Below are 15,328 nucleotides of genomic sequence, written 5' to 3'. Positions count from 1 at the left end.
ATTAAAAAGCTAGCATACTATGCTGACTTTCATTCCTTAATGTCACACGAGTCTATTTTTCTGGGTTAACTCATCAAGCCAAGCTAAAGTTTTTTTGCCCCAAAAATGTGCAATATGAATTATCTGTGATGTGAACTCAAGAACATCCTGCAGAGGGCTGTTTAAGAAACTGGAGATACTACTGCTTCCCAATATATTTATTCCTTAATGATATTTGTCAATAAAAAAAATATATTTTTCAGACCAACACCTCAGTGCATGGATTCAGTACTAGAAATAACTTACACAAAGATTTAAAGTCACTTTGGTCCAGAAAGATGACCAGTGTTCAGCAATACCCGTTTTCAGAACATGCCTGCCAGCAACCATAAAAAGTTCAATTAATAATAAAGTTTAGTTTCAGGAGAGTCAAAGGATTTACTGATGGCCAGCTCTTTCTACACCATTGATGAATTTCTAAGCAGGATCGATTGATACATATATGTTATTAATAATATCACATAATGCAAATATTGCATACAATCTGAATTCTGTACAAATTTTGTGCAGTAATGTGATCATTGTAAATAAATGCTGTTAAATATTATTTATTTATTTACCTTTTTTTACCTCATCTGTGAAGTCAATTTCATTTGAAGTCTGTGGAAGATTCATTAGCGTATCTCTTCTTATTATGTAAATATTATTTGTGTACTCTTGTTTTCTACTATGTTGCACATCCCCAGGGATATCCTCACCATGGATCATTTCGAATGAAAAATACATCTAATCTAATCTCCAAAAAATAGAAACTCCAGGTAGGAATATCAACAATGTAGGAAAAAATAGAGTGCTTATTACCATAAAGAAGACATGTCAAGTTGCAGACAGGCACGATTAAAACACACTCATGTAGCTTTCAGCCGCAGCCTTTTTTAAAAAAACACACACACACACACACACACACACACACACACACACACACACACACACACACACACACCCTCTCCACCCTTTCCAGATTGCTGCTTCCATCCCACATGATGATGTGTTCCAGCCGAGATGCTGGAGTTGGCGGGCGCACACTCTGTGTGTGTGTGTGTGTGTGTGTGTGTGTGTGTGTGTGTGTGTGTGTGTGTGTGTTTACTTATGAAGGCTGTGGCCAAAAGCTACAAGTGAGAGTACCTCTTAATCGTACATGTCTGCAAATTGACGCGTCTTCTTTATGGTAAGTAGCAATCTGTTTTTTCCTACATTGCTAATCTAATCTTCTCATCACAAATGTTGGTGCTGTTGCCATAAATTCAACACAATGTCATAAAGCAAAGTCAGAACTCCTCCACTTCAGGCACATAAGGGCACAAAAAGAAACATTTCAGTATCCGGAAGGCTCTCCGTTACTGCCACATATCTTTGAGGCATATTCCTGATGGATCTGCAAATATTTTCTAGTGCAATTTTTTTCCCATTCCTTAATAAGGACCTCTGCAAGCTGTTACAAGAGTCTGAAATGCTGCAAGATGGGCCCAAAGTTGTCTTTCCAGCATATCACATATAAACTGAATAGGACTGAGGTCAGGACTCAGAGGAGGCCTATCTAATAATTGAATGTCTGAGTATCTGGAAGTCCAGTTGACCATTAGTTGTGATGCCACCACACACCATTACTGTGCCACATCCAGATCTGTCCATTTCCCGGACTGCTGCTTCCTTATAACATTTACCACAATGACATTATACATGTGAACGTCCATTGCACTGTGTTAGATAGAAATGGGACTCATCTATAAACAATACATCCCACCAGTGATACAACTCCCAGGGTCTTTGTTCCTCAGCAAATAAAAGTCAGTCTCTCATGTTCCAAGCAGTTAATCGAGGGCCATGATGAGTTCTTCTTGGTCTTAAACCTTCCTCTCATAGTCTGTTGCGTGTTGTTTGGTCATTGACACTGAACCAGTCGTTGCTCTTATACCATTTTGTGTGCTGGTAGAGAGAATAATTAACCACATATCAGTCATCTCTGGCCAATTTTTTGTTTTCTCCTTTGCCCTGGCTCCCTTGTGTATAAGAAAAATAATGAGACTGCAGGAGATCTGGCAGTGCTGTGTTGTTCTGCTTTTGTAGACCAGTGTGTTCATCGCAGATGCTCAGTCAGAGTTTCAGCTCCATACAGCCATCAAATGATTTTTGAGTGTCATCAGTGAAGCTGTGTTTTTATTGTGTGTTACAAAAATGGAAGAGTGGAATTTAGAGCAACATTATGCGATCAAGTTAATGTGTTAAACTTGGGAAATCTGTGATTGTGACCTTTGAAAAGTTGAAACAGGCCAGTGGGGGAACATTCCTTCTCAAGAGGACAAGTTTTTTTGCTTGGACAAATCATTTTTGGAAGGCCAAGAACACAATGAACATGAACCTTCAGCTTCAAAAACAGATGAGTGTCAAATGTGTGCATACTCTTGAGATCAGACCGACGTTTAACAATAAGGATGATTTGCGGCTCGTTTTTTTAAATGCTCAGGAAAAGGATGAATCGAGCAAGACCGGACATTGCTGACAAGTTGGATGCTCCATCATGACAACACCCCACATCACTCGGCCACTTCCATCACAGAATTTTTTATCTCAAAACAGCATTCCTGTTGTTACACAGCCTCCCCCCCCCCCTCCCCCCCCCCCCCAATCCCCCAATTCCCTTGATCTGAGCCCTTGTGGTTTTTTTCTTTTGCCAAAATTGAGATGTGTTTTAGAAGGACATAATTTAGGATTCTGGAGAACACTGAAGAGAATGTGAATGACATGTTAGAGCGCCTGTCGGTCGAAGCCTTTCAGTGCTACTCTCAAGCCTGGATCAATGACTCCGCTAGTGTATAATTGCCTAAGGGGACTACTTTGAAGGTAACCATATTGTTGTTTCAAAAAAATAGAAACTTTCGCGGATAAAAAATGAGTCTCATTATTTTTCTTACTCATCTCCTATGTACTAGTTTCACAAAATGATTTCAAAGCAGTTCCAACAATAGGTGAAACCACTTCAAGACCTATAGACACTGCACGAATAGTTCATCCTTCCTGCAGTAATGACATTACTTGAACACTTTCTGCCTCACTAGATTGCAGTGTGAGACACTGCACATCCACTTCACTCTTAGATATAACATGATACAGTTGAATACTGCTGCTAAGTCACTGCTTTCAAATGTAATCTAGAGGTTTGTTCGCATTAATAAAACATGTCAGAAGACTAAGAGCAGTAGTATGTATCTTAATCATGGCCTGTGTTTATGGCACACTCGATCAAATTATTGTCCCTCTAATTGTTTTGAGCAGTGTATTTCGACCATTGGAAATTGTGACAGACAGCTAGCTATGTAACAGAAGAAAAAGTAAACCTGCATGCAGTAGGATGCACTGTGTCTCCAAACAAACAGGTTGCAGCAGCTTGTGTACAGTAGGCTGGCCAGAAGAATGCCTGTGACAGGTGAGGGAATTGATAAAGCAGCCATTTCCCTCATTTCCTCCTGCCTCGCAGCTGTTTATGGTTTGTGTTATTGGCCATTTGAAAAATTATGCCTTGCCAGTAGACTAGATTGTCAGGATTGTCACTGTTTATGATCTCCCATTTTCTTTATTTACAACATCAGTGCCAAGGGGAATTTCCCTCTTTGGCAAGATTAAAGTGAAACATGTATACACAAGGGGCATTCAGTAACTAATGCAACACATTTTTTTTTTCTGAAAGCAGGCTGGTTTTATTCAGGATTACAATACACCATGTTATTTTGCTCTCTGTTGACTACAAAACCCTATTTTTCAGCATAATCTCCATTCATGGTGACTGCTTTAGGCCACCTTTCTGGGAGGCCCTGTATGCCTGTGTGGTACTGCTCTACTGGTCAATGTCAGAGCCAAAGTCTTGCTGCATTGATAACCTCCCCATCATCTACATATTGTTCCTTGTGGAGTGTATCCTTCATTGTGCCAAACAGACGGAAGTTGGAAGGTGCGAAACTGGGCTGTATGGTGGATGAGGAAGAATAGTCCAGTGAAATTTTGTGAGCTGCTCTCAGATGCACAGAATTGTGTGAGGTCTTGTATTGACATCAAGAAAGAGAATTTCATTTGCACTGTTGCTGCGGCAAACTTGCTGAAATCATTTCTTCAGTTTTGTGAGTGTAGTGCAATACACTTCAGAATTGGTCATTGCACTATCAGGCAGAACATCAAACAGAATAACCCCTTCATGCAACTTTGACCTTTCCCTTCAGACGAAAAGTAGTGTGGCACCACTCCATGGATCATCATTTTGTTTCCAGTTCAAAGTAATGAACCCATGTTTCATCACCTGTAACAATGTTTGGCAAAAAAAATTTCTTCATCAGCCTCTTAACACACAAGTTATTTTGCACAGATGGTCCTTTGTTGCTCATTATGGTCTTCTGCTAGGTGGTGAAGAACTCAGTGGGCACACACCTTTAAATACCCTAACTGGTGGACGAGTGTGTCAGCATTGCCAACAGAGATGTCCATTTGGGTAGTGAGGTGTTTCATTGTGATTTGTTGATCACATCAAATGAGAGTGTCTGTACGTTCCAGCATTGCAGGAGTCACTGCCGTGTGTGGCCAGCTGGCACAAGGGAGATCAGTGAGGTTTGTGTGACTTTACTGCAGTGATCGGATTACTCGCCAAATGATTCACCGTACTTTTCTTCACTGCCAGATCTATGTAGACATTCTGCAGGCATCTATGAATATCTGTGTGCTCTAGTTTTTTTTGCCAAAAGAAGCCCAATGACAGCTCTGTGCTTTGGAATGCACCTTTGTTACAAATCCCAATTTGAAGGCCACACATAGTGACACCACATATCTGAACTTAATGAAATTATAGAGGATGAAGCAGGAGTATTCCATAATGCCCCACAACATATTCCACATTTTTTCAACCAAAGTTGGCCAAGGAAAGAAATTTTGCATTACTTATCGAACACCCCTTGTACAGTCCCCTTCGCAAGCAAGACACGAGTGAGGATGTCCAACAATTGGCAATGTTTCATCTTAATAAAATGTATATTTACACGTAATTTGAACCTAGGCAGAGTTACAGTTATAGTCGTGAACATTTTTTTTAGAATAATGCATGCTGCTGTGCTCTAGATCACTCAAAGAGTGCTAACTGAACTCACTTCAGCAATCCTGTTTTGCACTTTCTTCTTATCAGAGTACTGTTGCAAGCTTAGCTGTGCACATACTGTCACTTTATGCAAAGGAAGATTATCAGCAAGGGTCACCTTCGGCCAAGAACATCAGCTGATGACAACTATTTACAAATTATGGAATATAACAGAACTGCACCTGCCATTTTGGCAGCAACTAGTAGGGATGTGTCAACCCAAGCAGTATACAACCCTTTCCAAGTGATCTCTTTGACTTCTGGGCATCCATCACAAACAAAAGTACGACCCCCACCTCACCACGATGATGCATGAAGGTGAGTTACGGAACACAAGTAATAGAGCCTGGATTAATAGCATCATATTCTCTTCAATGAAGAGTGCAGGGTGTGTCTGATGCTTGTTGATTGTCATAGAATAGTGTAAAGATGGCCAAATACTAATGCACATCCCAAGTCTGCCAATTCCTCATCTCTCTCAAGTGTGATTTGAGGGCTTTGCAGTATTGAGACAAGATCCTACAGTCTATTGTGCAACATTACTGTATACTTCTTGGCAGGGGTTCATCCTTCAAGGCAATAATGCATTAACACACCACACCCACCTTGTAAAATACTTCCTCCAGGAGGTAGGTGTCAAATGAATGGAATGACCTGCATTGTCAGTTGACAGGAACGTGATCAGGCATGCTTTGGACAGTTGAAACTGTCACACACTGGGTGGTCTCAGGGGAACGACATTCAAAGAATAGCATAGACTTGAGCAGCAATGTCTCCACTACCTTGTGGACAGCATACCAAAGAAGATGCAAGAATGTTACAACTCACAGGATAGAACCACATTATATTGAATTTTACCAAGCAGTTGATTTCACAGGTGTTGATTTTTGAACAGGCTGGCTTAATTTTGTTTCTATTGCACAGTATTTATTTATGTATTTCCCACAGATTTTTTTCATACCCTGCTCACATTGTATCTATGCTTTTTCAAATTAACAGGTAGGCAGGCAATGCAAAAGTTTCTGTTGAACTATTTAGATATACAATATATTGTTGGAACAGTTCTATAACTTATGACATCCTTTCCACACTTACAGTTGTGCCATCTTCCTTCTATTACTTTTTTTCTGTGTTACATGTCTCATGTTAATTCTAGGTTTTAAGTCTCTGTGTTCTCACAGTTTCTCTTTGTTCAGTACCTTATCTTGTCTCTAGTAGTTATTACTAAAAACTTCAAGTACTGAATTTCAGTCAAGTACCAGAAGCTCCCACAGATATAATTTATTGCATATGCAGTTGAATTGATTCACTGTGGTCAGGACCTTTACACACTACCTCTACCTTTCAGTTTTATCACCGAGCTTAGTCAAATATTAACTTCACGGACACACCAGGACATCACTTTCGAAACAGCAGAAATCTGAAAACTTGATGTTGATACACTGAATAATGGAACAGTTGCAAACTGCCTTCTTCAGTAACTTGAAGATGATGCACTGGCAGTAGGTCAGAGTTGTAAGGACAATGATCGAGATTACCTATGTGAATCACTACAACAGTTCGTGTTGAGTAGAACAATTCATATGACTCCTAGAAATCTCTCTCTTCATCCTATCAAGAAACTATTTCACTGATAGGTTATTCAGAACTATTTTCCAGCACGTTGTCATAACATGACTGCTTTAACTTGACATGATTTCTTATAGACAGCCATCAGTGTGTTGTTGTGGGAATGCAGCAAAAGTATTTGGACATTACTGTGTACACTATTGAAAAGCATTACATTGTAATCTGTCAGTGTTGATTGTTTTGAGTAGTTAAGGCAACAAGTGACTGAATAGTTGAGGAACTGACCCATCGATAAGCACTGAGAATGTTGCTAGCTTTCAGAGGAATTCTTCAAAGCTGTAGAGTACAAAGGCATGTGCACCTGTTGTATCCCGCCTACTCATCAAATATGGGGTGTCTAGGAAACATGCTTTCTCATATCGCTAGACAACAATTCGAGCAAATCATATTAAAGAGTTTTATTCTGAAATGAGTCAATGACAATACTTAATTTTAGGAAATACATAGATGTAACGCAAGCAAAGGGCAACATGCAACATAATCAGTGTCCTTCAGTATAACAATTTCAATACAAGCAAAGTAATACGGTGGATGCTTCTATCCAGGTTGCCGGTCTTGACACTTCTGCAGAACTGGGCCGCAACCAGTCGACGCAGCGTCTATGTCCTCTTCGCCAGACTGGATCACAGGGTCTCAGGTTCAATTCCCGGCCAGGTTGGGGGCTTTTTTTCTGGCCGGGAGCCAGGTTTTTATGTTGTCCTCATCATTTCATCATCATTTGTGACAGTGACTAGATTGGATTGTGAAAAGGAAATGGACTGTGTAAAAATTGGGACTTCGTACGGGTGCTTATGACCGTGCAGTTGAGTGCCCCACAAACCAAACATCATAATCATCATCTTCTCCTAGATGTCGCTTTTGTTGCGTTGTCTTCATGGAGAGGGGTCGGTCAGCTTGCAGTTGGCTGATGTCTTCTTCACAGGCCTCTCTGCTCTATCGTTTCAGACTGCCATTCCAGCACTTGACTTTACGCTGTAACACACAGTGATGTGGCGGAATGGATTGGGAGGTGGAGATAGAGTGGAGGAAGAGGGAGACTGCAGAGAGGATGGTGTGTGTGAAGGGTGAGTGAAGTTAGGATCCTGGGGCAGGGGCTAGCAGAGATTGAAGCTAGGAAGATTGTTTGAGATGGAAGGATGTGTCACAAGGACAATACCTATATCTGCAATTCAGAGAAAATGGTACAATTTATTCTTTCTCTCTAATTGTAAAGTGGTTTTATTAACAAGCATTTTAGTCAGTTTGGGAACTGTGTGCATCTGAAAGATGACTGATATTTGTAGGTGTGTTTGTGAAATATCTTCATATACATGTGGGTCTTAATGCTTCACTGATTTAATAACTTATTCAGTTTTCTGTACCTGTTTGGTACAAAAGTGTCTATAAACACCAGATAGTAAAAGTTCTGTGCACTTGCTTGTGCCCAATAAAGTTTTGATTTACCTTCCCAACTACTGATAACATTTGTAGTGGATAACTAACTGTTTCATTCTCCTTCAGTAAATATTTAATACTGTACATGAGAAGATATAATCTTATTGAGCAGTCATGATCACTGTAATTATTTAAATTGATTACCATCTAGATAACCACAGCTGCTTATGTTAATGACTTGTTCTGATCTCTATCACGAACTGATGAAGTGTAAGCATTCAGATCCATACCATGTTGTGCAATGTAATATGTTAATAACCCAACTTCTGGTTTGATGCTTGTTTCATCTCTGACAACATATCTAATTTTATTCCAAGACCCCTCTATCCTTCCTATGTAATGCGTGGCTTTTGCCTTTCTGTCTACGTTCTTCAGTACTTTCTGTAGAGAAATTCTGTAACTGGGCTGTGATTGTTCATCATATTATAGTGCAGCTCCCATTTCCTCTTACATGATACTCTTAACACTATTATCAATTAAAATAATCAGTTTTTGAAAATTTAATGTAATTGGGTGCATAAAAGATGTACTCGCTAATAGCAGCAGGAGAACGCACACATAAGAGTATTTAAATGCAATCTTTTGGAGCCAGTGGCTCTTGAAGAGGAAGGAAGAGGGTTGAGGTTTAGGAAATGGGGAGAATGAAGAGAAGTTGCCCAGACCCCTGGGCTGGGGGAAGACATGCTTGATGGGATGAGAAGGAAAGACTCCAAATGGGCTGGTGTAGAGTAGGATTAAACCGAGTAATGGGAACTTCCAATGTTAGGCCTTTGAGTTAACTCCCAGAGACAAGTAGGTTTCCTTCTCATTTCCTACTTATGACCTGACAGCATATTACAAATTTTTCTCATGGCATGAGTCTGCTCATTATAGAGACCTTTTTTTCCTGAACTGAGAGAAGGGCTATCTGCAACAAACAAAATTTGCATGAAAAGCTGCTCTTTGTATGTGTGTGTAGAATAAAGGTTTTACTAGCCCTAGTAAAAGTATCATGCCTGTTAAGACTCTGAATGTTGAATATGCCCAGAACATAATTATTGAAGAGTATTTCTAAAACTGTTTCCCTACAAAACAGATAGTGCCCTAGAAAAACACTGGACCTGATCAGTATTTAATGACTTTATATTAGTCTCCTGTTGGCTTACTTAATTTGTTTAGGTAAATACATGAAGAATTCATTAGACTACCAGAGATTTGCCTTGATTTTCATGAGACATGAACAAGTGCCAAGTTTCTTGCTTTCCTCTTGTCAATAGTAATATTGTTAGCGTTGTGCAGGATTTTAGTGTAGATTTCTTGATTTGACTTATGCCAGTAGAGATTTGTTTTGGTACATGCTTAACTACTAAATGAAAGAACTCATTTACAGACAATAAATCTGAAAAAAACTACAAATTTGCATAAACAATTAATGTTGCATGGCACTGTTTTAATTCATTTCATTGTTAGCATTTTGCTGCTATTGACTCTAAGAAAAGCAATGGCAGCAGCTACATACTTACCGCATGTGCAAAGTAAAATGGCTGATAGATCTTGCATAATTAGATGTTGGTTCCATGTTCCACGACTCATCAGCATGGTATGAAGACAGTTTATTAGACCCATTGAACACAGTCCATTTGAAGGATGTCTGAAATATATTCATGCCAAAGATTAGAATTCTGTAACTTGTATACTGATGAACAATAGGTCATCGCAGCACTGTAGGTTATACAGTGTTTTCACTAATATACAGTGCTTTGAGAGTTTTGTGGGGCAAGAAACTATGAGATAAAAACAGAATTAGAATAAAAAATATATACCTGTTCAAGTGCAACTCTGAGAATACTGTGAAACAGCAGAGATAATAAGAATAATTAAAGCAATGAGATCTGCTAATGTATAATAGGTTTATAAAATTTCTCAAAATGTGACCAGAAGGTATTGTGTTGTATTGAACTTCCTCAGTTCACAGTAAATGTTTATTTGATAATTTTGTAAGCATAGGTTTCTGGGATTTGCAAACTTAAAAGGAACACCATATTCATAAAACTGTGCATTTTTATCAGTTTAAATTGTTTCTTTAGCATCTGAAAATGCCGCGTGTATATATGCAAAATACATTCTCTGCATTTTCAGATGGTGTTCCAGGTGGTGTGTGTATTTGACCTGAGAGCAACATGATAAGAGTGAATGTAGTGTTAGTTACAAACAAAAGATTACCAGAACAGTATGGGTATGTAGATGGCTCCACATACAAGAGACATTAGATGCTGCGAACAGGATAAAGATGATGTGCTGACTGTGTAACACTGGGGCAGTTAGTGCATGCAGCCAACGTTTGTACCGAACAAAACTTTAGAATTAAATAGGTTTTTGACTACTTTCGTTTTTAATATGATGTAAGATACATATTATTTATATGTTGTAAGCATTTTATTAAACCAAGAATTAATGAGTCAACAAGATGATTGAATATTGTAACTCCCAAATCCTCCAAAAATAGGTGTAAAATATACCTATTCAAAAAAAACTTCACTTGACGCCTTCCTGAGAGACGATCTCTACTCCTTCCAAATTAACAAAGTAAGTGTAGACCAGATGTGGTTCAAATTCAGAGAAATAGCATCCACAGGAATTGAGAGATTTATACCAAATAAATTAACAAACAACGGAGCTGATCCCCCTTGGTACACAAAATGAGTCAGAACACTGTTGCAGAAACAATGAAAAAAGAATGCCAAATTTAAATGAATGCAAAATCTTCAGTATTGGTGATCTTCTACAGAACCCCAAAATTTAGCACAGACTTCAATGTTAGATGCTTATAGTAGTTTCCAAAATGAAAATTTGTCTCAACCTGACAGAAAGTCCAAAGAGACTCTGGTTGTGTGTAAAGTAAGCTAGTGCCAAGACCCAGTCAGTGCCTTCTATGCACAATAGCAATGGAAATACTATCGACGACATTGCTGCCAAAGTAGAATTACTAAACACAGTCTTTCAAAATTCACTGTTGTAGACAAAGTAAATTTTATAAAATTCGAATCAAAAACAGCTGCCAGCATGAGTAACTTAGAAGTAGATATCCTCGGAGTAGTGAATCAACTTAAATCACTTGATAAAATCAAGTCTTCTGGTCCAGAGTGTATACCAATTGATTTCCTTTCAGAGTATGCTGATAAAGTAGCTCCGTACTTAACTATCATCTGCAATCACTCGATCAATGAAATATCCATACCCAAACACTGGAAAGTTGCACAGGTCATACCAGTATTCAAGAAAGGTAACAGGAGTAATCAAATAAATTACAGGCCCTTATCAGCAATGTCGATATGCAACAGGCTTTTGGAACATATAATGTGTTCAAACATTATGAATTACCTTGAAGAGAATGGTCTATTGACACATAGCCAACAAGGTTTTAGAAAACATCGTTCTTGTGGACCACAACTAGCCCTTTACACACACGAAGTGTTGAATGCCACTGACAAGGGATTTCAAATTGATTCTGTATTTCTAGATTTCCAGAAGGCTTTTGACACTGTACCACACTAGCGGCTTGTAGTGAAGTTGCATCCTTGTGAAATATCATCTCATTTATGTGACTGGATTCATGATTTCTTGTCAGAGGGGTCACAGTTCGTGGTAACTGATGGAAAGTCATCAAGTAAAACAGAACTGATTTTTGGCATTCCCCAAGGTAGTGTTATATGCCCTCTGGTGTTCCTTATCTATATAAATGATTTAGGAGACAACCTGAGCAGCCGTCTTAGGTTGTTTGCAGATGATGCTGTTGTTCATCATCTAGTAAACCCATCAGAAGATCCAAACAAATTGCAAAATAACAAAAGATATCAGTTTGGTGCAAAAATTGGCAATTGACACTAAATAATGAAAAGTGTGAGGTCATCCACGAGTGCTAAAAGAAATCCATTAAACTTCTTTTGCACCATAAATCAGTGAAATCTAAAGGTCATAAATTCAATTAAATACCTAGAAATTACAATTACAGATAACTTAAATGGAAAGAACACACAGAAAATGTTGTGGGGAAGGCAAACCAAAGACTGCATTTTATTAGCAGAACACTTGGGCAATGTAACATATCTACTAAAGAGACTGCCTGCACTATACTTGTCAGTCCTCCTTTGGAGTACTGCTGTATTGTATGAGATAGGATTAATGGAGTGCATCAAGAAAGTTCAAAGAAGGGCAGCACATTTTGTATTGTCCCGAAATAGGTGACATCACTGACATGATACAGGATTTGAGGTGGATATCATTAAAACAAAATTGTTTTTCATTTCGGCAGAATCTTCTCGTGAAATTTCAACCACCAGCTTTCTGTTCTGAATGCAAAAATATTTTGTTGACACTGACCTACATAGGGAGAAATGATCATCATAATAAAATTAGGTAAATCAGACCTCACATGGAAAGATATAGGTTTTCATTTCCCTTGTGCACTGTTAGGGACTGGAATAATAGAGAATTATTGTGAAGGTGGTTCAGTGAACCATCTGCCAGGCACTTAAGTGTGATTTACAAAGTATCCATGTAGATGTAGAGGTAGATGATTGGTGTGGCTTACTTTTAATCACCTTTTTTATAGTTGCTTTGTTCACAGTCGGCATACATCATAAGTCATGTTCCAGGTACATTACAGTCCTTCTTTTTTGTTTCTTGCTATCATAGTCAAAATTCTACTTAAACATATTTAAACCTTTACTCCAACATTTCTTTTCAAAGAGCTGTTTCTCTGTAGTTTGTGTGGTAGAATAAATAGTGAAGTAACTCTTAGTGCATCACAAGTGCTACGTGTAATTTCTCAGAATAGAAAGCTGCACCACTCGCCTCCCCAGTGAAGCTAGTTTCACTCGCACCCTGCATCGCCATTGAAAATCAACTATAATTACTGTTGTAATGACTTGATTGCAGGACTCCATATTTCTGAGCTGGCTGAAAATGGTAGACTTTGGTCTGCCATTGCTTTGTTCTAAACACTGCCACTAATAATGATGATATTTTGAAAATAATTTAGTTTTATGAGAGACACAGTCATATCCTTTTGACTTTTACTGCTCAGGAAATTTCATTTTACCATTCAGGGAGGAATTACCCACAGTTTGGGAACCTCTGCAGTAGGATGATCACAGTGTGTAATGGTCAATGTTGTGGTAGACCATTTATGTATGCTTGTATAGAAACAGGTTAAGACTGCAGACTAATTATCAGATGAGAAACAAATGCAGATGTGGTTCTTAAAAAAAAGAGATGGTTTATCAATATCTTTCCTGGGAAAGATGAGTATCATACCTTGTCATTGACAAAAAGTTTCAAAGCCAACAAGAATTGCTGTTGTCAGTGAATGTTGGTGAGTATCAAATACTTGGCCAAGTGAACATCGTGAAGAGAGCTGCATGCAATGATTACCACATAAAATGCTGTTGTTCATAGTGGCATTTAAAGCTGTTCATATTATGCCTCTCTTTAAATGATGTAATGCTTTAAGAGCATCAGCTGCCCAATGAGTTGCTTAAACTGTAATTTATGAAGTGTGTAAATTAGGCCAGAGGTATTTCTGCGATGGTTTAGAGCTGTTTTGGCATAATAACTTGGGCTCTCATGTTCAAATTATCAGGAACATGGAAGAGGATAATTATTTCTACATTCTTGGTGACCAAGTGTGGCCCTTTCTTCTTCATCTTCCTGATTGATATGCTGTGGAAAATCTCATCTTCCAAGTTTACAACAGTAATGTTCACAGAGCTCCAGGGGATAGACTAAAATACTGAAACACTAGAATCACAAGACATTACCATGCCTAATACAGGTGTACTAAAACCATTGGCTTTCAAAACAGCTTCCAGTCAGCTCAGAATGGATAAAGAAAAGTCCTGTATGGTATCCAAGGGAACCTTACACCATTCTTTCTGCAAAATAGTGCCAAGTTTAGGTAACAATGGTGGAGGTGAATAGTGATCATACACTTCTCTCTCCAAGGTAGACTGCAAAGGCTCAATAATGTCGATATCTGGTGACTGTTGTGGCTAGAGGAGATGTGACAATTCATGCTCAGCCTCATAAAACTAGTCCTGGGTGGTGTGAGCTATGTGGGCAGTGGTCCTGTCATCGTGGGGCACAGCGTCACCATTTGGGAACAAACATTGTACTATGGGATGGACCTGATCAGCCAGCATTGTCACATAAACCTTGGCAGTAAAAAGAGCTTACAGAGTAACCATGGGGCCCATGGAATACCATGATATGGCTGCCCAAATATTCACCGAAAACCCACCCTGTTTCACTCTTGCAATGTTAATGTGGGCTGAAGTTGGAAACAGTGTGAAACAAGACTTCTGTTGCTCCACAGTCTGGGTTTTATGCCTTCAACACTGTCTTCTCGATCACTGATGAGTGGTTTTGAAATTCCAGCTCATCTTGCAATTCCCTGCTTATGGTGCTCCCTTCATGTTGTTTTGATGCTGGCAAGGTACATGGGTGTGGCATTCAATTATATAATGACTTCTGCGACTGCCATTCTCTTATTGCTCATCACAATTCTCTTCAATGAGCCATTGTCGCTTAGCACATGATGGTTTTTCCCCTTTCCCAGTATGTGGTATATTGTGCAATACAGTGCCTCTTGATAAACCAAACATTTCAGCTACCTTGCTTATAAAAGCATCCACCTTACAAGCAACAACAATTTGTTCACATTTGAATTCACTTAGCTCTGATATAATACACTCACAACTACATAAGATACTGTTCTTACCATGATAACACTTACACTGTACTGAAGACATTGGACAGGTGCCATTCATGGTCAAATACAACATCACAACCTGCAGTCGTGGCTAACATCTGCATTTATGTTCAAGGGCGCATTTATTGCAGTGTTTGAATATTTTTGTGTTTTGCACCTGTACATGCACGTGTTCATAGTTGATGAACACTTGGGCACCTATCACACATTGGCTGGTCTCCTAAATCACTCAATCTTAATCCCACAAAAAATGTTTGGGACTGTTTGGAACAATGAATGAAACATAGCAATCAGTATTCCTAGTTTGACAGCTCCACAACATGCAGTATTAATAACTGGCCTTATCTAGGTGTAGCATATGTGAA

The 15,328-nt window shown here is 38.8% G+C and overlaps 1 protein-coding gene across 4 annotated transcripts in view; it reads left to right on the top strand.

Annotated features, from left to right (window-relative positions):
* LOC124612366 (glutamyl aminopeptidase-like) overlaps window positions 1–15,328 on the top strand; it is a 294,609-nt gene that overhangs the window by 146,699 nt on the left and 132,582 nt on the right. The gene's annotated exons all lie outside the window — the stretch shown is intronic.

This window comes from Schistocerca americana, chromosome 4, assembly GCF_021461395.2.
Source record: "Schistocerca americana isolate TAMUIC-IGC-003095 chromosome 4, iqSchAmer2.1, whole genome shotgun sequence".
NCBI lineage: Eukaryota > Metazoa > Arthropoda > Insecta > Orthoptera > Acrididae > Schistocerca > Schistocerca americana.
This window is presented reverse-complemented; position numbering and strand designations above follow the sequence as displayed.